The sequence below is a fragment of the Crocuta crocuta genome, unplaced genomic scaffold, assembly GCF_008692635.1.
Source record: "Crocuta crocuta isolate KB4526 unplaced genomic scaffold, BGI_CrCroc_1.0 scaffold153, whole genome shotgun sequence".
Lineage (NCBI taxonomy): Eukaryota > Metazoa > Chordata > Mammalia > Carnivora > Hyaenidae > Crocuta > Crocuta crocuta.
The window spans coordinates 625392-646162 of NW_027529525.1; the positions used below are offsets into that span (position 1 = coordinate 625392).

A 20771-nucleotide genomic window follows, 5' to 3' on the forward strand; every position below is an offset into this window, starting at 1 on the left:
GAATAATTACTAGTAAGAAGATGAATCAGTAATCGAAAACCTCCCAATAATAACAACAGCAACGACAAAATCCAGGACCAGATGGTTTCACTGGTGAAGTCTACCAAACGTTCAAAGGAGAACTAGCACCATTCTTCAAACTCTTCCAAAAAAATGGAAGAGTTCATGAGACCAGCACTATCCTGACACCAAAATGAGACAAGGTACCACAAAAAAATAAAAGTATAATCCCCAATGAGTATAGGTGCAATAACTCTTAGAAAAATATTAGCAAACAGAGTTCAGCAACACATTAAAAGTAACCCATACCATGATTAAGTGGGATTTATTTTAGTAATGAGAGAATTACTGTCCACAAGTTAATCAATGTGATATACTACATTAACAAAATGAAGAGTGAAAATCATATGATCATCTCAATAGATGCAGAAAAAGCACTTAACAAAATCCAGTACCCATTTATAATAAAAACTTTCAACAAAGTCGGTATAGATGGTATGTACCTCAACATAATAAAGTCCAAACAAACTATAAGACATTGATGAAAGAAACCGAAGAAGACACAAACAACTGGAAAGATAATCCATGCTCACGCTTTGGAAGTTTCAGTATTGTTAAAACATCCATACTATTCAAAGCAGTTTACAGATTCAATGGAATCTTTATCAGGATTTCAATAGCATTTTTCAAAGACATAGAATAAATAAAACTAAAATCTGTTTGGAATCACAAAATACCCTGAATAGACAAAGCCATCTTGAGAAGGAAGAGCAAAAAGGCATCATGGTCTCTGATGTCAAACAATATCACAAAACTATAGTAATTAAAACAGGATGATAATGGAATAAAAACAGACACATAGATTAATGGAACAGAATAGAGAGCTCAGAAATAAACCCTGTGCATACACAGTCAATTAATTTACAACAAAGGAGCCAAGGTCATACAATGGGGGAAAGACAGTCTCTTCACTAAACGGTGTTGGGAAAACTAGAGAGCCACATGCCGAAGAATGAAACTCAACTACTATCTTATACCATACACAAAAATTAACTCAAACTGGATTAAAGACTTAGATGTAAGACCTGACACCATAAAGCTCCTAGAAGAAAATAGGCAGTAGACTCCTTAGCATAGATCCTGATGACAAGTTTTAAATCTGACTCCAAAAGCAAAAGCAACACAAGTAAAAATAAATAAGTGGGATTGCATCCTAATAAAAAGCTTCTGTCCAGCAAAGGAAACCATCAACAAAATGAAAAGTCAGTCTTTGAATGGGAAAAAATAATTGCAAATTATCTATCTGATAAGGGGCTAATATCTGAAATATTTAAAAAAAACTTCTACAACTCAATAAGAAACAAATAATCAAATTAAAATAAGCAGAAGATCTAAGTAGACATTTTTCCAAATAAGGCCTACATATGACTAAGAGGTACATGAAAAGATGCTCAACATCATTAATCATCAGGGAGATATAAATCAGTACTGCAATGAGATATCACTTACACCTGTCAGAATGGCTGTTATTAAAAAGATAAGAAATAAATACTGATGGGATGTAGAGAAAAGGCATGCACTATTGGTGAGACTATTAATTGGTGCAGCCACTATGGAAAATAGCAGGGAAATTCCTCAAAATATTAAAAATAAAACCATCATAGAACCCAGTAATTCCACTTCACTGTATTTATTCAAAGAAAAGGAAAACACTAACTTTAATAGATCTATGCACTTCATGTTGAGCAGTGTTATTTGCAATATGGAATATGGAAAAAAGCTAAGTGTCCATAGATGAATGAATGAAGAAAGAAATTGGGGGGGGAGGGGCTGCGTATGTNGGCTGCGTATGTGTGTGTATAATAAAATAGTGTTCCGCCATAAAAAAAGAAAGAAATCTTTCCATTTATGCCAACATGGATGGACCTCAAGGGTATTATGCTAAGTAAAATAAGTCAAACAGAAAAAGTCAAATACTGTGTGATCATCTCTCTTACATGCGGAATCTGAAAAAAAAAAGTTTCATAGGCATTAAAAAATAAAAGGAATTTGTATTATAGATGTATGATATAACTTCATTGAAGGGAATGGAGGGGATTTACCTAAGTAACTTAAGAAATTAGTAGAAACTATAAGAATAAGGATTAAAGGAATGATACATAAGCACTATAGTATAGTTTTAAAAGTTGTTTCCTATGGAAGTACAGGTTAACAATTATGATACCACCATACATGTTTACTGGGATTGAGCAAACAAGCAAATAGATCATGGATGGTGGTAAAAAAGAATAGATAAAATTCAAAATGAAATAGAAATGAATATACTTTAAGCCCTTCTCTTATAAGCAAATAGATGATGATGATAGATGATAGGAACACAGATGATAGATAAATAGATAATAAAAATTAACAGTAAATGTATGTATTTTTATCATAATCATGTGGATACTTAAGCCATTTTTTTAAATGTTTTTTAAAAATTTATTTCTGAGAGAGAGAGCCATCATGAGCAGGGTTGGGTCAGAGAGAGAGAGAGATACAGAATCCCAAGCAAGCTCCAAGCTCTGAGCTAGCTGTCAGCACAGAGCTGACGCGGGGCTTGAACCCACCAACTGTGAGATCATGACCTGAGCCGAAGTCGGACACTTACCCAGCTGAACCACCCAGGCGCCCCATCACTTAAGCCATTTTTATTATTAGCTGCGGTGGGAAGGTTAGGGAGGAAGCCTGAAAAAGACTTACCTTCATAGAGGGTACAGAAAGATAGCATGTTTCATAGTAGTAACACCTACAATTCTCACCTTTACTCAGCGCCAACCTCCAGTTTTATATGGATACCTACCTTGCTTAGCCTCACCTAATGGTTTTCACACTGAATTATTCAGAAAGGACAGAAAGAAGAAAGGAGGACTGAACCCTTTGTAAATCGACTACTCTTTGTAACTTTTAATTTTCATTAGAAAAAGATTATTTTGACTGCAGTGTGTAAAGAGTTATTTTGGAGTTATGATAGCCAGAGCTAAAGTGATATTTTATAATTATTATTTTCTTCCTAAGGAATGGCCAGTTATCTTGTTTTCTTGGTTTTGGGTTCATGCCATTTACAAGTATAATAATGATTCTGCATTTGTTCAGTTAAAAATTACACCATTGACATGTCATCAATAAACCATAGCTTTTGGATAACTAGACCCTTGCATCCCCATCTAGCTGATCAAATCCTGCTCATCTTATAGGACTTTTCTGATACCTACCTGGTAGAATTGTTTCACTTTCCTTTGGGTATCCTTGTGTTCAGTACATAATTATCTTATAGCTGCTGAAGCAAAAATATTACACTTTAGTGTATACAGATTTGATATCTCCCTCACCCTCGCCTTTGCTCACCAGAATGAAAACCTCACAATTACTGTGTCTTATTTGTCTTTACAGTCAAGTGAAGTATCTGGTCTTTATTAAATACTTAATAAATGTCGAGTTAAATGAATAATGAATTAATATTGTTTACATAAGGTGGCAAATTATTTTTCTTTCCTTGAACTTAATGTTCATATTTTTAAGCCAACTAGTCAATTTAGGCTGCTAGTTTGTGTCAACAGGGTAGGCCATGTGGAACTGAGTTTGTGAGGAAGCCTCATTCTAATCTTGTTACAAATAAATGAACTGAAAATGATGATAAAGGCTTTATTGAACACCTACAAGTCCCCAAATACTATGATCTCCCTAAATAAAATTTGACTAGAACAAAGTAGCCATGCTTTATATAAAAAAATAGATTTAGAGAAGACATTAAACACAGGTAAGTATCCTAGCTATGAAGCTGGTGAATTCAATGAAATATGATGTAAAAGGAAAGCAGTAAACAACAAGTGAAAGGTACTTGTTTCAAAGAGGAAAGATTTGGTTCTGGTAGACTGCTCAGGGGCAGCACCCTGTCTGAGTTCTTTCAAAGATTTTCTACACTCTAAGCAGTAACATGGCAGGGCATGTTTCCCAGAAAAGTGAAAGTGACTTCTAAGTATCTTAAAGAAATAAATGGTACACTAATGTTTTAAAGTATTTAATACCCAACACTTTTATAGCCATTATTTTATTTATCCCCACAAACCTTTTATTATCTCATGCTTTATAAATGAGGATGTGAAGGCACAGAGGGCTAAGTAATTTGGCCAGGATCACACACCTCAGACTAAAGAAGCTAATATTTGAATCTGAGATGTCAGGACATTTCAAACCATTCTCCTGCTCCCAAACTTAAAAGATAACAAGAAACTTCTACAGATGATGAAATGTAATAAAGACAATTTCACATCCCTTGTAATGGCCCTGGGAAACCAAGCACTGATTTCCAATTTGCTGGGTCTTAGTGCGCCTTTAAGTCAGGATAATGAAACTACCATTCAACAAGTTACTCCCTAATGGGACATGTTGAGACCCCATACAACAACATAACATTGACTTTTTCCTTTCCATCTTATTTTACCATTCTGTGAAACTTGTCATCTTTTGGTAATTCTTATCAAAATAGTTTCATATGCTATTTTTCCCAATATTTATACATAAAACATATTATATTCTAGTGGGGGGTATACTAAATAATGATCATCTATTTAAATAACCTATGTTGGGGCACCTGAGTGGCTCAATTGGTTAAGCGTCTGGCTCTTGATCTTGGCTCAGGTCATGATCTCATGATAGCGAGATCCAGCCCCACATCGGACTCCACACTGGATATGGAGCCTCCTTAAGATTCTCTCACCCCCTCTACCTCTGCCCCTCCCCTGCTCACACACTCTCTCTTTCTCTCTCTAAAATAGCCTATGTTGTCTAACTTATGTAAATGGAAACATTTCCTAGGGTTAGTCAGTTTTTTTCAAACAAAATAATTTATTTGTACATGTTACTTAAACAAGTGCTGATCAGTAAAGAAACATGTTACTCCAGTCTAAGCACTGTGTAGGAAAAAATTACCATGGCAACTGAAGGAGGCTGAAAATCATTACTCATTCCTAGGGGTGATATTTAGATATGGGTAACAGGCATTATGCCAGCCTAGCAGATGGGCATATTGAAGCCCTTACTTATTGGTATGAAATATTAATAGTGGGGGCATGATTCCAGGCTGAGAACATAAAAACAAATTACTTTGGAGGTTAAGGGGATATGCCATCACTAATCCATCGCTGAGCTGAATTAGCCTTCAGAAATAAAAAAGCTCTGAATCACATGTCTAACTTAATGCTAAACTTATTTTAACCAAGTGGGGTTTGGAGAAACTGTAGAGAGCTATTATGTATTTTCTAAGCTTATGAAATGTGGGACAAAAAGTTTGATGCAGAAGAAGATATATTGATCTAAGGGAGCTAAAAATGAACAGAATGGGCATCTGCCCTTAAATGAACCTCAGAAATAGAACAATGTTGTAATTTTTGAGATGCAAAAATGTTATGTTGTACTTCCTTAATCCTAAACCAATAATCCTTCTCATCCTTAATGTTACAAAGAATTAGTGGTCAAGGTCACTCATAAAATATTCTGTAACATATAATAAGGGAGATAGGCTGTATAAATGTCTCTTTAAATTTACCACAAGGGTCCTTCCCAAGGTTTTCCAGGAAAGAAAAGCAGAGCAGATCAATTGTATACCAATTTTAGGGGTTAGTGAATTCTCTTTCGCCTCTCTGGACCTCAATTTCCTCAGAGGTACTTGCTTGCTTTATGTTGGCAGAGCTCAGAAAATTCTTTGAGAACAATTCTGCAAATATAACACTCTCGAGTTCTGTGCTAATGCTTTTAACTGGCTAAGTACCTGTGAAATTTCCCCCTTGTTCCTCAACCTTGGTCATGTCATTTAAACTCTCTGGTTCATATCTGTAAATTAGGTAGAAAAAAGCACAGGTCTTAATCATGCTATACAGAGACTCTGGAAAGAGAGATTTAAAAAAAAAAAAAGGAAAGTTAGAAAATAGATGGAAAAACAGGACCAAGGAAGCAACATATATGTGATAATAATAGTTTTAAAGTGAATTATAGAAGGAGGAAGATATAGAAGAGAAAATATAATATATACATTTTAAGTTTTGGGAGAAAGTATTTTGAATTTCACTAGTGTATTACTATTAGAGAATGAATGCCCAATGAAAACTTTACTTTAGATAAATTTTAAGCCTCTGATAAAGAATAGTTTTGTTGGGAAAATATTTGTCTTTAATAATCCCACAATAAATCACTGTAAACACCAGGCACAAGAAAATATTAAGGGAAAAAGAGAACTAGGAATGAAGTTTTTGTGTAAGTTGGCGGATGATTAGATTAGACACTGTCTATAACCATAAGGAGACAATGCCATGAAGTCACCTCTTACTACTGAAAAGGATCTTATTTGGAGAACTCTAATTATATGCTTTCATCCGACAGTCAACAAGCTGGGTTAGTTTTTCAGTCTGTACCTTGTAAACTTTGAACTCAATTATCACCTCACTTTTAAAAGAATAGTAGGTAATCAGTTAAATCTGGAAATTCAAGGGCATAATATAAGAAGTTGTTGAATCATTGCAAGGGCATTCTTTGATACATTTCATCTTAAATTTACTATTACCTAGAAAAAGCATACTGGTATTCTAGGTCAAATAAAACCACTACTGAAGTAGATGAGTATGTTTCTGTGTGTGTGTGTGTGTGTGTGCGCGAGCGCGCACGTGTACACACACATGCATGCAGCTGTCTGCAGGAGGATGCGAATTTCCATACTGTATTAATCAAGAAATACAGTACAAAATGGAGTAATTATGTATAAATTGCCACATATCTTAGAATGGTTATCAATTGCTGCTTACTAAACAGTACAGCTTATATATTCAGGACTTTCATGTCAGTCATTAAATTATCTCATGTGGAACACCAACCACAAAAGACTTGCTATTAACTGAGTGTTCAGATGCAGAAAAGCAAGTTTCCTCAGATAATATGCGGCAAAGATCAAACTCAAACCTTTGGCAGTTGTCCCTGCTTGGGAAATGCTTATTACTGCACATTTAAACTCTGTGAATATGCCATCTTTCATTTAGTGGCAGTCGCTTAAATTACAAGTGTCAAAAACAGTTACCCTAAGAAAAGTGACCTTGTGTTTCTGAGTCAGATAAGTGACAGTCTGAAGAAAAAACAAAACCTACCCTTATCCTCAGACAGTAGCAATAGCAGTAGGGTCTCCGCAAGGGCAAATGTTATTCCCTACTGCCATGGTCATGCAGAGCTATCGGGCATAAATGTTGATACCCAACTTGAAGATGTATTCTAGAAGGGCTGAGTTCATGCTAGAACATTTATATCAGACTTTGCTAAGGGCCCAGGAACAGCAACATGACCAAGACAAAGAAAGTAACACAGACATTGAAGAGCCAGTTTGCAAGATCCCATTAATTTGGAATTCCTAAGAAAACCGCTTCTCTTCAGAGTCAGAGGCTTCTCAGTCAGAGGCTGTCTTTCTCTGACCATTTGGCAATACTGAGCTTTCTCAAAGCCCACCCAAATGAGCACAGCCCAGAGAGAGACAAGTCTGCCTCCCACGTTCCAACATCTTGAGCTAACAACTGACCATGTTTTCCTGGGTAAATAAAACTCCACTCATTGATCCTTTGTGTACATTGAAGTGGCTTGAACTGATCCCAGAGCCTCTGCTCAGCCAATTCAAAATACTATGCAGCACACCCAATCTCCATGTAGGAGATATGCACTGTGTTCGTAAAGCAGAAAAGGTACACATAGAAGGACCTGTGTGTTATCCTGACAATCCACATCCTTAGAATTGAAGCCTGTCTCAATTATGTAACTTTTAAATTATGTACAAGCAATATTTTAATAAAATGTTCCACATTATAAATCAATACATTTAATTTAGGTTTTGATTAAAATTTTGTATATTGCATGGCAAAGGCAAAGTTTTCCTTTTTACTTAAGAGTAAAAACTATCTTTAAAGAAAATGAGATGCAAAAATAACAACCATTACTATTACTTCATAGCCAAAAGCAACAGCCACAGCAAAAATAGAAATAAATGAAAATAAAGTGCTTACAGGAGAAAAGAAAAGGGAAGCATACACAGTATGTCATGAATTTTCAATATAAATTAGATGCCTAAGTACAGTCTTTCTAGAATATAAATAAAAACTATAGACCTGAGAGAAATCTACTACTAAGGAAAAATTATTGATGCTATAAAATCCCACACTCAATGGAAAGGATTTTTTTAGATTATAAAACAATAAAAGTTATGTCAATTCTATATTTTAAGTATGAAGCTGGCTGACTACTCTGGTTCTGTATAAGAATCATTCCATTTCAACAACTAACACTTCTGCATAGACTAACAGACTGGGAAAAAAATGCCCTTCATACTTAGTTATTTCAAGCAGGGTGAATCATAAAATGAGCCATTGCCTGGGTAGTCACCTTTTAAAGAGTCTGATTACAACCCCTTTAATCTTCTGCAATATTTTTAAATCACAAGTATTTGTAGAAATAAAATTATTTTTATTTTGAACAACAGCAATTTTATCATGACACATTCTTTTCTGTCCCTCTGTCTCCATTTTAATTCTGGTTGCTGGCCATCCAGCTACATGCAGGCTGCTAGCTGTATCCAGCCTGACTAAGAGGGCTCTTACCTTTTCAGCCTCTGGCCTCTCCTATCCCTGAAGTCTTCTTGAGGCCAGAATGGTGTGCTACTTTCGCTCCTGTTCTGATATGGTGGTTTTAAATTAGCTGCTTCCTAAGAGGTAAAAGAAAGATTGACCATTGCCTTATATTCACAAGAAACTTTTAAATAGCACAGAAATGCTTCAAAAATGTAAACTTCTAATCACAGGAAAAAGTTGGTTCCCAATTCATAAATGTTCTGGCAATGCAATTTGGCATTTATCACATTTTGAGCACACGATGTTCTGGCTAGCTGCCACACAAGAAGTATTCTTATATTTGGCATCCTCACTACTGTTTGGAGTTTACCCTCAGAGAGAATCAGTTTCATCACGAACAAACATATAGGTCAAGCTGATATGTCAGAAAACAAATACTTTAGAAAACTGTAACTAATGCCTACACTGGGTGTCCCTTTCCAAAGATGAGAACACTTCTGGCCTTTTTTGTTAACTGATAAATTTCTGTGATACAACTCTACATTGTAAATTGTGTTCACATGATTCAGGACTACATCTGGTAAGTATCATTTGTGACAAATGTACTTGGGCACTCACCACACAGACTACCTGCCCAATGCCCAAATAGAACCAGCCGTAGCTCAGCTATAATATAGTCCATGCAAATACATGGGACTGGGGCTGCCTTTCCTTATTAATAGAGCATCTTTTCTTTGGTCCAGCTTGTTTTCTTCTTGCATTCTGTGTTCATACATAAAGCTTTCATTTTAAAGTGGTTGCAGTAAAGACTGATAATGACAATGGCCATAAAGAACCAATTGGGTAATTCAAAAATAATATAAAATGCTGATGGGTTTCTGGCCGCACAGTGTGAAATCATAGGAATAGTAAACCAACAGAGACATTAGCTTTTGTGTTTTATATCCTTGCGTTTAAATATTCTAAAATAAAATGACTTTGCAAATAGTAATATTGGTACATGGATTAATGGCAAATATTGAGAGGATTTTATGGAGTTTCTGGTATAAGTCAATGCCTTTATTATTAATTCTGCTACTGATCACAACTGAATCTCACATTGATTTTTCTCTAACTGATTGGAATTCTTTGACCTAGAACTCTTAAACAAAGTCTTGTAATTGAGTTCTTTAGAAATTATCTATTATTTTTGAGTTTGATTCCTTAAATTTTCTGGCTAAGGTTCCTCCTCACCTGTTAACTGAGGAGCCTAACTTTGATGACTTCTAAAATGCTGTGGTTCTATGACTTCTAAACCATTTGATGTCGAAAGAGTTCTACACATTGGCCACTTGTAAACCCTCTATTTGTTCTTTTAAACAGGTAAAACACTTTTAAGAAAAGACTCTATTTTGTATCAGAACTTCATACACTTTATTCAGATTCCTTTGCATCTTCCTTTAGTGGATCAAAGCAGAAAGAAAAAGTTCTGAGTTGGGTGTGAATTCCCCCAAAATGCACATTAATGTGACTATTTTTATCCTCATTTGTAAATTTCTGCCGTTAACACTATTCACTTATTTTACTTATTTATTTTAGGTTGTTTACAGACTAAAATTTGTCTAAAATGGTGTTCATTGGTGGCTCAGTCGGTTAAGTGCCTGACTCTTGATTTCGGCTCAAGCCATGATCTCATGGTTTGTGAGTTCGAGCCTAGTGTGGAGATCTGCAATGACAGCATGGAGCCTGCTGGGGATTCTCTCTCCTCTCTCTCTCTCTCTCCCTCACTCATGCTCTTTCTCTCAAAAATAAATAAATAAACTTTAAAATAAAAGAAAAGAAAAGGAAAGGAAAAAAAATTTGTCTATAATAACTCACCAGACTACACATCATCTATAAAATGGTTCCTTTAATAAAGCCTTAAAGTTATAAGAAATTCAAAGTAAACTTTATTTTTCAAATATACCTTTTGTGTATGACATAGTAAAAGTGGGGCACATAAAATTTTATTCAAATATAAATAGGATGTTTTTACTTATTTTTAATCATACCTTGTGCATTGCAATTTGTGATCAGTTTATGCTCTAAGTAATATAGTTGATATGCTTTCTTTTTAGGAGTTTTGGTTTTGAACTCAAAACATACATTAATACTATCACCCACAATATGTATATTACCCAGTGCTTTATGATGTAGTGGGTAATTGCACCTTAAGGGAGAAAGTAAGATTCTTGATTGTCACCTAAATTGGGTTTCTCTATAGTTCTGGAGGAGGTGAACAAAGGAAGAAGAGTTAAAGTCCTTTCAAAAATGCCACAAAAGAGTCAGGTAACTCAGATTAAGAACACAGCCTTGTCGTAGAAAGATAGAAAAGAACAATGAAAAAGGGGAAATCCCAGCTCAAGCCCTTGGGAGAAAAAACACTCCGCAGGGCTGCTGTGGAGAGGAGAGCCCCTGGGTGGCAGGCACATTAAGGGTCTCAGGAAGCTACTGCTCACAGTGCAGGCCTCAGTTGGTCGTGGGCGTGCCAGGGGATGAATAACTTAATTTTGATCTTCTTTATATTTATTTCCAAAATTATTCATAGGATATGAAGGAGAAAACATTTATTTTAAAATGCACTTTTGATAAACTTCTGAAAATGATATCTACATCAATGTACGTAAATAACTTCAAGTTATGATAATTTTAAAAATCACTGTGTATATCACTTTTTTCTTTTTTAAGTTTATTTATTTATTTATTTACTTTGAGAGAGAGTCAGAGCATGAGTGGAGAGGGACAGAAAGAGAGGGAGACAGAGAATCCCAAGCAGGCTCTGCGCTGTCAGCACAGTACCCGACACAGGGCTCAAACTCATGAACTATGAGATCATGACCAGAGCAGAAACCAAGAGTCAGATGCTCAACCAATTGAGACACCCAGGCACCCCTATCATTTTCTATCCATAAAAATCAAGTGTGTCAATTTACCACAGAAACAGTTCCCACAGTGAAAACAATAAGGCATTTATAAGGATGTTTTAAAACATTTTATCGGGGACTTAAAATGTCTTTTGTGATTTTAAGTAATTTAGTAAATATCATGAATATCAAAAACGCCACCTGTTTATGTAACAAGTTGTTAATTAGGAAGACATTTTAGAAACTCTAATTTTATTAATTAACTAATATTCAATATTTGCTTAATGCTTAAGTTGGGAGATGTATCTATTGTTTCCACTAGTACTCACTCTAAACCCTCATTAGTTTCTAGGTATCTTCTGGGTATGTAGCTGACTTATATCTTATTATATTAAGAAAAAGAAAGAAAATGGAAAGTTCTTGAATATGGTCTCTTTGCAGAAGAAAGTGCTAATTAAAGCACTACATGTTACTTTTTCTGCACATACATATGTCTTATCAAAGTAATTTAGTATTTGAAATTCTTTTCACAAGATGATGTAGAATTTGAAGGTTGAACTCTAACTCTCGTATACAAATGCACTTTTAAATAGTTGCTTCCAATAATGTATAAAGATAACGTGCTCATGATTTAGGAGACCTTTTCAGACTATCTCTGTGTGAAATGCTAGCTCCTATTTTTAAGGATGTTAGAAAAAACTTACCATTGTCTTTAGATTAGGTGGACTATTCAAAGTTGTACTAAAATAATTATATACCCTCACACAGACATATCTACCCACTTTAGCTTGGGAGCTTATAATTAAAATAATAGATTAATCTACAAAACCTTTCACTATAAAACTTAACTATGGACCTGATTAGGTGTCCCTATACCTCACTAAGGGCAAGGGCTATACCTCAGTCTTATTCATCTTTAAATATTTTGTTCAGTGTCTGACACATAGAAACTTCTAATAGCTTATTTGTTGAATGAATTAACTACTTTAACTTGACCTAATTGCTTGTAATTGTTTGCTCTCATTCATTATTACTGCAATCATATGAGAACATTCTTTTTTTCTGAGTATGTTTGAATACACATCTAGGTTAACAACAGAAATTTAAATATTAGTCATTACTTCTTCAACTTGGAGTAAGGGAAGATGAAAGGTCACAGTGCAAAGATCTGTCCCACGTTAGTCTTTTCCTGTGTCATGAGTTCACCAATTCATATTTCATGAGCACCTACCATGTATGAAGTTGTGTGCTAGGTAATGAGAAACAAATGTTTAGAAATATTTTGGGACACCTTGGTGTCTCAATTGACTGTCTGACTTCAGCTTAGGTCATGATCTCATGGTTCATGCGTTGGAGCCCCACGTCGGTCTCAGTGCTGACAGCTTGGAGCCTGCTTCAGATTCTCTGTCTCCCTCTCTGCCCCTCCACTACTCACATTCTTTTTCTCTCACTCTCAAACATAAATAAATGCTTTTAAAAATTTAATATTTCAGATGATTTTTGCCTCCAGGAACTTTTAGTCACATGATTCGCATCTTGGATTACAAGAGATGATTTTATTTTTTCTAATTTTTTAATCAACTTCCTATAAGAGAATTAAGAAGTATCTTTGCCAAGTTGAAGTTGAGCTTACCCATACAATATGTCTTAGGCCAATGAAATGTGAGTTTGGTGAAATATATCACATTTGAACAAAAGTTTTAAGAGCTATTATATGGCTGACTCTTTGTATTTTCTCTCTACCATTAAAAACAATGTGTCCCCAACAGTGATGGCACTGTTAGCCTGGGTTCTGGATTTAGCAGTAGAGCCACAGATAACTCGCAGCTAAGTCTATATTTAACAGGAGCAAGAGATAAGCCATTTTTGGAGTAGACTACTGATTTGGGAAGTTGCTTTTTCCATAGTGCAGTCTTCCAAATGTGACTAGTATATGGACAAGTTCTACAAGATTTCCCAGGCTATTATAATATCAGAAAGGTATTCTCAGAAAGTGTTTTTATTTCTTTGTTTCTGTCTGGGGCACCTGGGTGCCTCAGTAGGTTAAACATCAGACTTTGGCTCAGGTCATGATCTCACAATTCGTGGGTTCAAGTCCTGCATCAGGCTCTGTGTTGACAGCTAGCTCAGAGCCTGGAGCCTGTCTTCGGATTCTGTGTCTCCCTTTCTCTCTGACCCTCCCTGCCTCAAGCTCTGTATCCCTCTGTCTCAAAAATAAATAAACATTAAAAAATTAAAAAATAAAACATCTGTCTGACGCCATACTTGTTCTGTTGCACCATATTGTCTTTTTAATATAATGTTTATAACAAGTGCCATAACAGGAGTATTAGCTAATATCCACCAAACATTCTCTTTGACTTTATCACACTTTCCTGCTTAATCCTCCCATCAGTTATACAAGGTAGGTGCTGTTATTATATCTCCATTTTATTTATTTTCCAGATTAAAAAGGTCATGTAGCTTGCCCAAAATTACATAGCTGTCTTTGTTCATTCTTGTTTTCTCATGTACTTTTTAAAAAAGAAAAGCCCAGAAATGTACTCTGATTCAAAGTGCAGGGTCCTGGAAAAAAATTAAGAAAAAAGGGGGACACCTGGGTGGCTCAGTTGGTTAAGCATCCAACTTTAGCTCAGGTCATGATCTCACGGTTTGTGGGTTCAAGCCCTGTGTTGGGCTCTGTGCTGTCAGCTCACAACCTGGAGCCTGCTTCAGATTCAGTGTCCTCCTCTTTCTCTGCCCCTCACCCACTCATCCTCCGTCTCTCTCTGTCCTTCAAAAGTGAATAAATGTTAAAAAAAATAAAGAAGTGTAGGGTCCTGGAACCAGAAAACCTGTGCTTCAGTTCCCATTGTTAGCCATGTTACTTTAAGGACATCACTTAATTTACTTATCCCTCAAGTTCCTGATCCAGAAAAAATTTGGTGCTACCTTAAAAAAGGAAATTTATATGAAAAAGCTTTATAAATGACCAGGTACAAAGATGTATATTACTATATTTGTATAGAAAGAATGATCTTCTTTTAAAAATTAACTTGACAGATTGACAGCAATTATCCTTAAACATATGTGATGGTTTGATGGTTTCTTTCTGTGGATTTACTGCCAGCCTCTCTTCCCACTCTACACATCTCCATTTCCCACTCACCAACAATTAAAAGGAAAAACAAATAGGTGATTTAAAAATAGACGATCAACTCTAAAGTGACACATACAGCATCATTTATAATAATCACTATCAATAGGAAAGATAATACCTGTGGTAACCAGTCTCATATATCCGGGAATTTAACCATTTCTTGTCAATGACATATTTTTTTTTACATCAAATATAAATCAAATGTATTTTGTAAAGACCAGTTTGCTTTTCAGTCAACTGCAGCAGGTAGCCTTTTCCAAAGATAGCAGCACCAATATTTCCTCTGTCTCCCATTTTTTATCACTGTTCCATCAAGAGGGGGAGTCTGTTTCTCTACTCTGTTGAATATAGGTGAGCCCTGTGGCAGTTTGATCAACACAATATGAAAGACGTGATGCTGTAGCCATTTTTTGGGCTTAGCCATTAATTGTCCTGGCTAAGAAGTAAAAGTCCTTCTACTTTCTGCCTCTTGTAAAGCTCACAACACCACTCATTCTTGGGATGGTCCCCCTAGAAACCAAGGTACCTTTTTATGAGAAACATAAGCCATTTAGGGAAGGCATATGTAAGCATTTTGGTTTATAGCTCTGCTTAAACTCCCAGTCATTAGCCACCTTCATCTACCTTCCACATGAAATGCGCCATGTTGGATATCTAGTTCTGCCTTATCTAGTCCAGCCTGGCCTTCAGATGACTGCAGCCACAACCAAAATCTAACCCCAACTACATGAAGAAAACTAAGCTTGAATAACTGAACCTAGAACTTAGCCTAAAGAACCATGCAAAATAATGGTATATTGTCATTTTTAACTACTAATTATTGGGATGGTTTGTAATAGATAATCAGAACACCAGCTGTTTCTTTCTGTGAATCCATCAATACAATTTGACTAAAACCAAGGTGATTTTTAACAAAATCCTTTAGTGGTTGCATCATATTTATGTTATGTACTTTTAAAATTTTATAGACTATTTTTTTTTACTTTATTATTATTTTTTAAGTAAGCTCTACATCCAACATGGGGCTTGAACTCATGACCCTGAGATCAAGAGTCGCAGGCTCTACAGACTGAGCCAGCCCGGTGCCCTTGGACTAATTTTAAAATGAAGATACTATCTCACATGTTTTGCAGCTTAGTGTGAACTTAATTTTTAGGAAAAGGTGGAATTTGCATGCAAACACTTAAAAAAATCATTGAAATCTTATTCAATTATTTGTGTAGGAATTTTGAAATCTAATTTAATTTTATTTTCAAAAGTAATGGATTTCAAAAACTCAGTAAGATAGGTTTTCAAGGATCAGTTTTCTTACATTTTCAATAATGTATCATGTCAGATAAACTGCAGCCAGATGTTCACAACTGATTTCCTCCCTTATAGGGTTTTTTTTCCTAATGAAAAATACCTTTCTGTTTTATCATAATCACAAAGAAATAATACATGCAATTCATTATAGCATCCTAGCATAGTGTATGAACAAAGTAGAGGTAAGTAAGAATCCTCTGAAAATTCATATCTAAAATATAGTATTAGATAACCGGATGTCTTTGCCAAGTTATTTCATCTTTCTGTGATTCGGCTTCTTCAGGATAATAATATTTCATAGACTTCCTGTGTAAGTGTATAAAATGATACATACAAAACATTCAGAATAGAGCCTGACATATAATAAGCATTCAATGTTATTTTTAATTAGTAACAGTTTGATGTAGAAGTGTATTTCCTTCCAGATTCTATTCTAAGCATGCATAATTACATGTACACATTTTAGCAAAATTTATGGACTCATAAATGCTCAGTTTTCAAGCTGATTTTTTTAATTCTTTACATCTTGTGAATACAGTTTTATACCAATACACAGAAATATTCCTAGTTCCTTTTTACAATCACTTTTTATTCTAATTTATCCACATATGTGAAATTTCTGCTGGGTTCTATTTGAATGTTTTGTTGTTGTTGTTTTACCAATTAAACACTGCGATGAACATCTTTATTTTTTAAGTTCTCTTACACATAGGATCCTATAGACAAAGAAACTAGAAAAATAAATACTCTAAAATGCATGGACGTTTTTGCTCAAATAGATTAGACAATTTTATGATTACATGGAAAGTGCTTTATTAACTCTAAATACTGATAGACACCATGAGGCTGCTAATCTACACAAAGGAAATAAATACTGATAAAACCAATATATGCAGATGACAAAAACTAGAGAAACCTAAAACCTAAAATTTTCATAATATTATCAGGATTAGATCTCCTAAATAATCAAGTTTATTTCAGAATGCTGGGTTCCTACATTAAGTGTAGTGTGTCAAAAGAGAACACTTTATTATACTACATAAAATTCATTTTTTTATTTTTTTAAGTATTTTATTTATTTTTGAGAGAACACAAGTAGGGGAGGAGCAGAGAGGGGGAAAAAGGATCTGAAGCAGGCTCTGCACTGACAGCAGTGATCCCAGATGTGGGGCTTGAACTCAAGAACCCCAAGGTCATAACGTGAGCTGAAGTCAGATGCCCAATTAACTGACTGAGCCACCCAAGTGCCCCTTTGCTATGTAAAAGTTTAATCAAAGACTAAGTAAATTCCAAGTATACATGAGCATCTGAAAACAGAATTTGAGTAAAGAGTATTAAATCATAGATCCTGTGAAACTGAGGTACACTGGCATGCTAACATTGAACGAATGGATAAGATAAAACGTCAAAGAGAACAAGACTTGTTTAATCAGTCAGTGTTATCTGCAGGTAAATTCCACACAGTGGGACCAAACTGCTTGCCTTGTCTCTTTTCTATTCCTTTAAGCAGAATTTTCTAACACTAGCAATGGCAGAGCCAAAGGAGTTTCAGTTGAGGGGAGAGAAGAAAAGTTTGACACCAAATGTTTTATTAGCTCCTATCCTCAATCTGCCACCGTATAAACATGAAATCCATGTAAAAATATCAAACTTGGTATGACAAGACGGCCCAAAGAAAGTTACCCAGACTTCACCTTCCAACCAAGTCGCCACCCCTTGTAACCCATCTTGGATTTCTGACATTCAAAACTGTAAAATAATACATTTCTGTTGTCTTAACCTACTAAATCGTGGTAATTTTCTATAGCAGCAACAGGAAACTATGCTACTTAATGAAGTTCATTGTTATAAAGAATGTCATAGCTTATAAGTTCATTGAATATAACAATGAATGAAGTTCATTGTTATAAAGAATGTCATAGCTCTTCATAGTAAAATGGCTTTGATCAGAAAAGTGTGCTAGAAACAGTCATACAAACATTGACAGTGTGTTATGTTCTGATTAGAGCACAGACGTGATTGTATTTTCTACCTGTCTTTGCAATCTTCAGCCTCACCTGTTTCCCTCATTTTTCTTGCACAGGGTTTTATCCTAGTTGTAGCCTTCTAAAACCCTGCAAAGAGTACAGAGTAAACTACACCTTGCTTTTCTTGCTTTTTGTAATAATGATTTTATGTTATCATTAGAACTATGCCAAGGACTTGTTACTTGAAGTTAGGATCCCTAAGTCACTCAATACACAGTAGTCCCTAAAAATCATAAAGGAGTATCCCAGGGGTGTGTAGGCTAATGTGACCCCTCCCCTGTAGACACTTAAGATCTGAGTCCAGTTTGAGGCATAGCCTTGTAGTTTCTGGTGGCACCTGCTCTGGGAAGTTTATTTATTCATTAAATTTGAACAAAGCCTGTGTGCACAAAGGAGTTATGTTCTAATAAACATAAACAAATAAAAGAAATGGCATAATTTCACCTTATACTCAAACTAGGAAGTTAACTCATGTACAAATAATACAATAGAATTCCACGAAGTAGACTGTCAATGTAAATGGCATAATAAAGTGCAGAATCCTTTCAAAAGTGCAGAAAAGATCCCAGATAAAAGGGTAATAGAGTCCTTTGGAATTGTCCAATACATTGCCTTTGACTCTTTAAATTCCTACCAAAAAAAAGTGACAGTTTTAAATTGTGTTTTCTAGATGAAGTCAACATGATTTAGTCTGATTCCTGGGTCCAGGGAACTACGAGGATGAGATATCTAACCTGGAAAATTCATCAAGGTCTTCATTTTAGATCTTTTGTCACTGTCTTGTTGGGGAGATTTGTGTTTAAAAAAATTGTGTTTAGTTACTATTTGTCATAAATTTCCACTGGCTAAAGTGCTCCTAACAACACCTCGAGGGATCACTAAAAGTAAAATCCACATTCTGTATCAAGAATTTAGTAATTAGGGGCGCCTGGGTGGCTTAGTCGGTTAAGCGTCCGACTTTCGCTTAGGTCATGATCTCGCGGTTCGTGGGTTCGAGCCCCGCGTCGGGCTCTGTGCTGACTGCCAGCTCAGAGCCTGGAGCTTGCTTCAGTCTGTGACTCCCTCTCTCTCTGACCCTCCCCTGCTCACGCTGTCTCTCTCTCTCTCTCCTAGAAATAAATAAAACATTAAAAAAAAAAAAAGAATTTAGTAATTAAAATCTCAATGTTATAGAGTTAGTAGTGAATAAAAACAATACACAAGAGAACTAAGATTACGAATCTTTCCTGTTGAGGCTTACAGGTGATTTTTCTTGCTTTATACACTAACATTAGAAATATTTCCAGTGCTGGAAAGTTCTTCAAATATTAAAAAGACCACAGGGGTTCAGACTACTGCATGAATATTGAGCAAATGAATTAAGATATACTAGGGATACTATACAAAATGGTAGAATAACCCAGTTTTATCACCTCAGATATGTGGGGATGTATTCGTAGCCTTCATTCTTTTAAAATTTATAATAATTAGATTTATTAAACACTTCCTGAAGTTCTTTGTAATTTCACCCTGTACGTTTCTTGAAGTAACAAATATCTTAAATATACTTTCAATTGTGAACAAAACTATGCTTTACGTTTCAAATTTTAGAATTCCTCTTTGTAGCATTTGGAGGAACTACCTTATTTATGCTCATTGTCAGGATCTTTAAGGATGCCTAATAAATAGCACTCTTTCCCTACCACACAGCTAACTAAGCCAGTGGAAAAGTAAGACAAAATATGTGATTTCTGGAGTAAAACTTCACTCCAGAATTACGACTCCAAAAACAGACAAGGGTAGAGTTTATGGCTTCTATTTTGGGGAGGTTTAGACTTCCTCTTATGAAGCCCCAGAATACTGAGGCCTAGTAGCTTTACCCACTTACCACTTATTTAGAAATATGCAGAGGAGAAAAAGTGCTTTCTTTAGTCAGGCTTATTCTTTTTTTTTTAATTTTTTTTTTTTTTTTAATTTATTTCTGAGAGACAGAGAGACAGCATGAGCAGGGGAGAGTTAGAGAAGAGGGAAATACAGAATCTGAAGCAGGCTCCAGGCTCTGAGCTAGCTGTCAGCACAGAGCCCAATACGGGGCTCAAACCCACAAACTGCGAGATCATGACCTGAGCCAAAGTCGGATGCTGAACTGACGGAACCATCCAGACGCCCCTGGTCAGGCTTATTCTTAAGGAATAAAAAGAGCAGCTGATTCAAGCCTGCCCAATATATCATATCAATTTTATCCACCAGACAAATTTCTCTACTTTTCCAAAGATGACCAAGATGATAGAGAGAGGTCAGGAGTGTTACACTAGTGTAATTTCCAGGACATGGAAGAAATACCCTAAAAGGGAAAGAAACATCCTTTCCTACTGACTGGACTCTCAGATTGTCACCAACACTCCTTCTATAAAGTCCCTTATTATTTTTTAAATTAACTTTGAGAATACGTCCTCAATCTTTAATTCTCCAGATCAAGAGTATAATTGTAGAATATGGTTCTGAAGAAAGTTTTGCTTATTGGTCACTTTAGTTTCTCATCCGGGGGCGTGGTCTGTCACTTAAGCATTTCCTGATGTTTAAGAAGGGTGACTCTTCATGTTATCAGAGGAAAGGATTAACTATATATTTTATCTCCAGATCTTTTGATTCTAGTTTCCAACACCCTTCCTCAGGAGGCTTAGAAATGTTGGTCTTCTCAACAGTAGCCTTTTGAGCCTATATCTTCAGGGAGCAATGAAAATGCTCACTGTAGCTCTTTAATGAATCATAATTGCTGGATGAGACCCATCCATTATCTTGCAAA

General features: G+C 35.5%; 1 protein-coding gene and 1 long non-coding RNA gene across 2 annotated transcripts in view; one reads left to right on the forward strand and one right to left on the reverse strand.

Moving 5' to 3' along the window:
• The window catches only part of KCNH7 (potassium voltage-gated channel subfamily H member 7), a 479156-nt gene that overhangs the window by 282840 nt on the left and 175545 nt on the right, over positions 1-20771 (forward strand). The window lies entirely within an intron of this gene.
• LOC144229047 (uncharacterized) overlaps positions 1-20771 on the reverse strand; it is a 48202-nt gene that overhangs the window by 1900 nt on the left and 25531 nt on the right. The window contains exons 4-6 of the long non-coding RNA XR_013334340.1: positions 8664-8767; positions 5810-5871; positions 3255-3316 (exon numbers count right to left, since the gene is read on the reverse strand). This is a non-coding gene — a long non-coding RNA (uncharacterized LOC144229047). The remainder of the gene's footprint in view (positions 1-3254; positions 3317-5809; positions 5872-8663; positions 8768-20771) is intronic.